General features: G+C 45.4%; 1 long non-coding RNA gene across 1 annotated transcript; it reads right to left on the bottom strand.

Moving 5' to 3' along the window:
- Positions 1-359: 359 nt before the first annotated feature.
- On the bottom strand, positions 360-691 carry LOC119288482. Its single transcript, XR_005141195.1, has 2 exons — positions 547-691; positions 360-447 (listed from the first exon to the last, which is right to left on the bottom strand). It is a non-coding gene; the product is annotated as an uncharacterized LOC119288482 (long non-coding RNA).
- Between the last annotated feature and the right edge of the window lie 5,408 nt (positions 692-6,099).

Here is a 6,099-nt window from a genome sequence, read left to right as displayed (position 1 = left end):
ATTATAAATTATACAATTATAGATTATGACTTCTATTTTTTTCTCTCTGCCTTGTGTCTTATGCGTCAGCAAAGGATTTGCACATCTCCTACGAGTTTACTTAGATGAAGATATTCCATGCAATAAAAATAGGCAATATTGACTAATTATTCAAATTTCCACCTCTATTCCTTATTTTATTGAAAATATTTTTATTGAACTTTCATTAGGATAGACGGGCGCAGAAACGCGCACCTTCATGTTCTACTATATATTATTTGCAATCTTGCTTGCATTCATCGAGTGTAGCATGACAGACATTGGTGAGATCGCAGCAGTAGCACAACTTGTGATAATAGCAGGGGTCAACCGTTTTTTTGTGGACGCACAACCCGTATGGTAAGCTGATCTTCTCCTTCTCCTTCTCCTTACCACCACCATTATCCACGTTCATCATCATTCCTTCACCTATGCATACATGCATGCAAAACACGCGAGACACATTAGATTATTGGAAGGCATACTACGATCGAGAAATGAACGTAGCAATTAAGCAAGGCAGCTTACAGTGTGTGGTAGTAGCCCAGGCAAGGCATACGACAAGAAGGAGAACAAGAGACAAGAGGACAGGCGGACGCATGGTTTATCAACAGCAAGGAAGGAAGGGGATTTACAACTGCAAAAACTACAAGATGATTCCTCCATCCACCCATAATCCTTGCTGTATACTATATAGACATAGAACAATAAGGAGGGAGAGAGCATTCCCTTGCAAAAAGATCAAGCATTCATTGATAGTATAATATAGTAATCACCACCAGATTGGATATGCATAATCATTAATATCCTTCTATACTTAGTTACTCCCTCCGATCCGCGAATAAATGTTCATCTAACTTTGTAGGGAAGAGTAGCATCATGTATGGCACTAAATTAGTATCACTAGATTCGTTTTGAAATGTAATTTCATAATGTACCAATTTGATGTCTTATAGTATGTTACTACTCTTTTTCATAAAGTTAGTCAAAAGTTTAAAACTTTAACTTAGGATAAAAGATAGAAGTATATACTTATTCGCGGACATAGGGAGTATTCTCGTGCTAATTTATCTCTCTTCTTTTGGAAAAAAAAATCCAAAATACATTGGCGAAACGGATCCGGCTTGCCTGCTCCCTCTCCATGCTCCCATCCGTGCTCCCGCTCCATCCTACGGCTGTCTTTTTCTTCTTTTTCTTTCTAATCTAATCATCCCCCCTTGATTTTAAGGGGGTGGGACCGGGCCTTATTTTGTTCCAATCAAATCATGTCACGTATGCGGGAGCATGGATGAGAGCACGCTGGAGGAGCAGGCAAGTCTCGTCCTGACGAAACATGAATGCAGGCTGTCAAGTTATAATTAATTACTTTCCCACGAAAAGTTATTATTAATTACCATGCAAAAAAAATTATTATTAATTAGGTGGATTATCACCTTCTACTTCTTACACGTCTTTCCAAATTGTATGTACTACTATTTTTCAAGTTATCTCTACTCCTAAATATCTACTCCTAAAGGGGGAGTTGCTAGTCTTGCTTCACTCCCATCAACTCGTAGGCAAACACTATATTACGCCCATGAGCGTCTTCAGAAGATCTTTCGCTCAAGTGCAGCCAATTTGGACCGGCCCATTTGATGCGTGCATTAATTCAATCAAATCGCCACTTTCCCAAAATAACATCATGCATTAACTCATTCAAATTAAATCTTCAGAAAATCTCAACTAAATCCAAAATTTCTTTGTCTTCCACTACTCATACCTAAATCAAATCAAATCTTAATAAAACATCAATTATAATTAACTCAATCAAATCTGCACTTTACTAAATAACATCATGCATTAACTCATTCAAATCAAATCTTCAGAAAATCTCAACTAAATCTCAAATTCTCTTGCCTTCCACTACTCAGAGTTAAATCAGATCAAATCTTACCAAAACATCAAATATAATCAAAGTTGGCCGGCCCACTAGACTTCACGACGCTTCCTCCATATGTCTAGCACCAAACCGTGTTGTACCTTCTGCCATTCTCCAGCGAAAGTCGCATCCCTGCAAAGCCAACAGGCGAGCCGCCTCCTGACCATTGGTCCTCCGTTATCGCCTTGCACCCCCCAGTGTAACGCCGATCGCCTTGCTTGCACACGTCAGCATCGATCTCGCTTATCCCGTGGCAGATCTCACCCCATCGTTGCCGGCGCCATGGTCGTGTTCCCGAGCACGATGAGGCCGAAAAGTCCCAGTATGGCCTCCTCGGCCACCACCTTTCCTCTCGCACGCGACCGCCACACCATCTCGCTAGTACGTCGCCCACCACCCTCCCTCGCCGCCGGCTGTAGGCTACATCCCTACTCACCACACCACGCCGTCTCAACTCGCTGACTCACCTAGGCCTGGTAACCTCCAACGCCCGTATCCTCTCGCCATGGTCAGTGCCGTCGATCGCCTCCCTCGCCTTCTGCCTCACCTCATCAATCTCGTTGCCCGACCACATCCATCTTCTAAAAGAAGCCAACGGTGTAGGTCTTTGGCTTCCTCGCGCCTGCCCGTGTCCGGCCGGCCACAGCGTGCCTCATTGGTTGTCGTACAACCAAGTAGCCAACATTGATGCCTTCCCCTCAAAAAAAAGTAGCCAACATTGATAGCCTTGAATGGCTTTCTCTGCTTGAAGATATCATTTCCGGCATGGAGGCCAACAATGATGGGGCACAATCGCCGCTTTTCTCTGTACCGCCTTGCCAATAATCTAAGTAAGAACTCCTTTCACTTGTTGTATGTAGCCTGGGATGTACTTTCTGTTGGAAATATGAGCAAATTACTACGAGATTTAATCCGAATAAACAGAAAATAAATCATGACCACAGCAGCAGAGATTAAACTAATCATGCGAACTAGCATAGCAGATGAACACATCATATATAGGGCACATACTAGAAGCATGAATTCTACCACGATCTCAAACAGGAAGGATAGAATCACATACGGTGTAGCGGGTGCAGCACCGCCGGCGTTGACGTTGTCACCCATGTCGTCGAGGACGAGGTTGCCGAGGTCGGGGAAGAAGTCGTCGTTCGCGAAGTCGTCGCTGCCAGCAGTCGAATATAGACAACGTGCATAGCTCTGTCCTCGGCGAGGCGAGACGAGCGAGGAGGAGGAGCGCGCGTGTAGGTCTCCTCTTCTCATGCTCATACAAGTGGTAGAAGAGCTCACCTTATAAAGAGGTGCAACTCTCTCTCAACTTCCGGGGTGGGAGTAAACTTTAACCTCACTCACTCCACTCACATGTGTGCATGAATGAACCAAGAGAATTTCAGAATTTTAGTTGGGCTTTGGGCCAAAGGCCTACTAGCAAAATTCCAACACTTTCTTGTTTGCTTTGGTTATTGATATTGGTTTTTCTGCGAGTAATTATTGGTACTAGTTATCAAGACTGACACAATTGAGTGAGGCTTAGTATTTAGGACAAAGTTATTAACAGAGGCTGACTTAGCTAGGATGCAAAATTCAATAATATAGTATACTTTGGTCATAGTATGCGAGACGATTGGATTATCATTTGCTATTAATTTCATTACAACAATGTTACTGCCATTAATTAAAGTTTGAGTAGAATTATTTGTAATTGATGATTTTAAGAAAAATCATAGATATGAAATGTTGAAGCAAAATCATATGACCTAGTTAGCTCATAAATCTGAAGTGTTAGAGGAGGGGAAAAGATGATGGATAGTAAGGAGGAAGTGGGACATGGGCAGGAAATTGCTGAAGCTGGCCTAGCAAAACATTTGTACTCGAATAGATAGAGCTCGCCGCCGCCGCACCGTCGTCCCCCTCGGTCCTCCTCTCCTCACCTCTCCTCCTGCAAGGCAAGGAAAGAAGGAATCACCTCCGCCTCTCTCTCTCTCTCTCTCTATCTATCTATCTCTCTCTATCGCGCATCGCGGTTCCCCCTTCCTTCCTTCCTTCCTTGTTCCTCGCCGCCCGCCCGCAATTGCTCTTCCCTCCGCACAGCCTCGCCTCGCAGGTATAGTATGGTATGGTATGGTATGGTATGGCATGATGTCTTCTTTCCCCAGCCCAGATCTATCCATCCATCCACTTGCTCTTAAGTACTCCCTCCGTTCCTAAATATAAGTCTTTTAGATATTTCAAATAGACTACAACATATGGATGCATGTAGACATATTTTAGAGTGTAGATTCACTCATTTTGCTTCATATGTAGTCACTTATTGAAATATCTAAAAAGACTTATATTTGGGAACGGAGGGAGTAGTAGTTTTGTTGGCTGTTGTCTGTCACTTGATTCTGAATCTTCATCTTCATCTTGTGTAGCCCACGCCCACCCATCCCTAGCTAGCTAAGAGAAGATAGATGGAGGAGGAGTTCATCAGCCTTGCCGACGAATCCACCAGCGCAAACATCGGAGCCTCAACCACAGACAGGCCACGGGCACCCCAACTCCAAGGATAAGGATGGGATGAAGGTCCAGCAAAAACAACTCCAAGCCGTCAATATCGATATCATGAAGAATGCACCACCACAGACACAGACTCAGCCACAAGAATGTGGCTTCTTCTTGTGTTCCAGTTGAATACCCAAGGGCTATTGTCGGTGTCAAAATCGGCGGATCTCGGGTAGGGGGTCTCGAACTATGCGTCTAAGGTCGATGGTAACAGGAGATAAGGGACACGATGTTTACCCAGGTTCGGGCCCTCTCTATGGAGGTAATACCCTACGTCCTGCTTGATTGATATTGATGAATATGAGTATTACAAGAGTTGATCTACCTCTAGATCGTAATGGCTAAACCATAGAGGTCTAGCTTGTATGGCTATGATGATGAGTATCCTATCCAAACTAAGTCCTCCGGCTTATATAGACACCGGGAGGATCTAGGGTTACACAAGGTCGGTTACAAAGAAGGGAATCTACATATCCAGTCGCCAAGCTTGCCTTCCACGCCAAGGAGAGTCCCATCTGGACTCGGGTGCAGTCTTCAGTCTTTGTATCTTCACAGCCCATCAGTCCGGCCCATGGCTAACAGGCTGGATGTCCGAGGACCCCTTAGTCCAGAACTCCCTCAGTAGCCCCTGAACCTGGCTTCAATGACAAGGTATCCAGTGCGTAGTGCTGTCTTCGGCATTGTAAGGCAGGTTCCTCCTTCCGAACTCCAAAATAGTCTTCGGACGAATTGATTGTGTGCGAACCTGTAACATACAGCCATAGAGCGTATAGTATTCTACGAATCCAATCTGCCGACAACTTTTAGTAATGTGATGTCATGCTTCTTGGTCATTATTTCGAACCGTTTCTCGTCCCGCCGTCCCACGTTTCGGGGCGTGGTTGCCATTGACACGTCTTGTCGAAACAGAGATCGTGTCCCCTAATTGCGGGATTTTCATCAATATGAGTGTGGGTAACCCAATCGTCCTGCCAGAAAGATTCCTTAGGAATAGGCAGGTTCTTAGGCTTAGGAGGAGGCATTCAATACCCGCTGCCTTTATAAAGGAACCAAGGGCCGTCTTTTATGCCAAACCTCTCCTCAGCCTTCCCAACCTCGAGTTCTAGCACCCAAGGTTCGACTTCATCGTTTCAAGCCTCCCCATCATGTCCGGACCCAGCTCCCAAGGTCGATGGGTGGCTTCCTCCATTACGGAGGAGGATGTCACAAAGCTTCGGGCGGCCAGATATTTGACTGCGGAGGTCCACCACAGGCTTCCCGCTCAAGGACAGGTTATTCCGACTCCCAGATCTGGCGAGAGGGTCGTATTCATCTCCCACTTCCTCCGGGGGCTAGGGTTCGCTCTTCACCCCTTCTTCCGGGGGCTAATGTTTTATTACGGACTAGATTTTCATGACCTAGCCCCAGACTCTATCCTCCATGTCTCGTCAATTATTACATGCGAGGCCTTCCTCTGAACCCCCCCCCCCCACACTACGGCTTATGGCTCAAGACCTTCAATGTGAAGCTGAAGGTAGTCGACGGGGAACAGGTGGAGTGCGGTGGTGCTATGATCAGCCAACTCGCCAGCACTCCTTGGCCAAAAGGTTCTTTTACCGAAACTTTGAATCACTGGCAGC

The sequence above is a fragment of the Triticum dicoccoides genome, chromosome 4A (assembly GCF_002162155.2).
Source record: "Triticum dicoccoides isolate Atlit2015 ecotype Zavitan chromosome 4A, WEW_v2.0, whole genome shotgun sequence".
Classification (NCBI taxonomy): Eukaryota; Viridiplantae; Streptophyta; class Magnoliopsida; order Poales; family Poaceae; genus Triticum; species Triticum dicoccoides.
The sequence above is the reverse complement of the archived record's forward strand: the minus strand, read 5'-3'. Positions and strand labels throughout refer to the sequence as shown.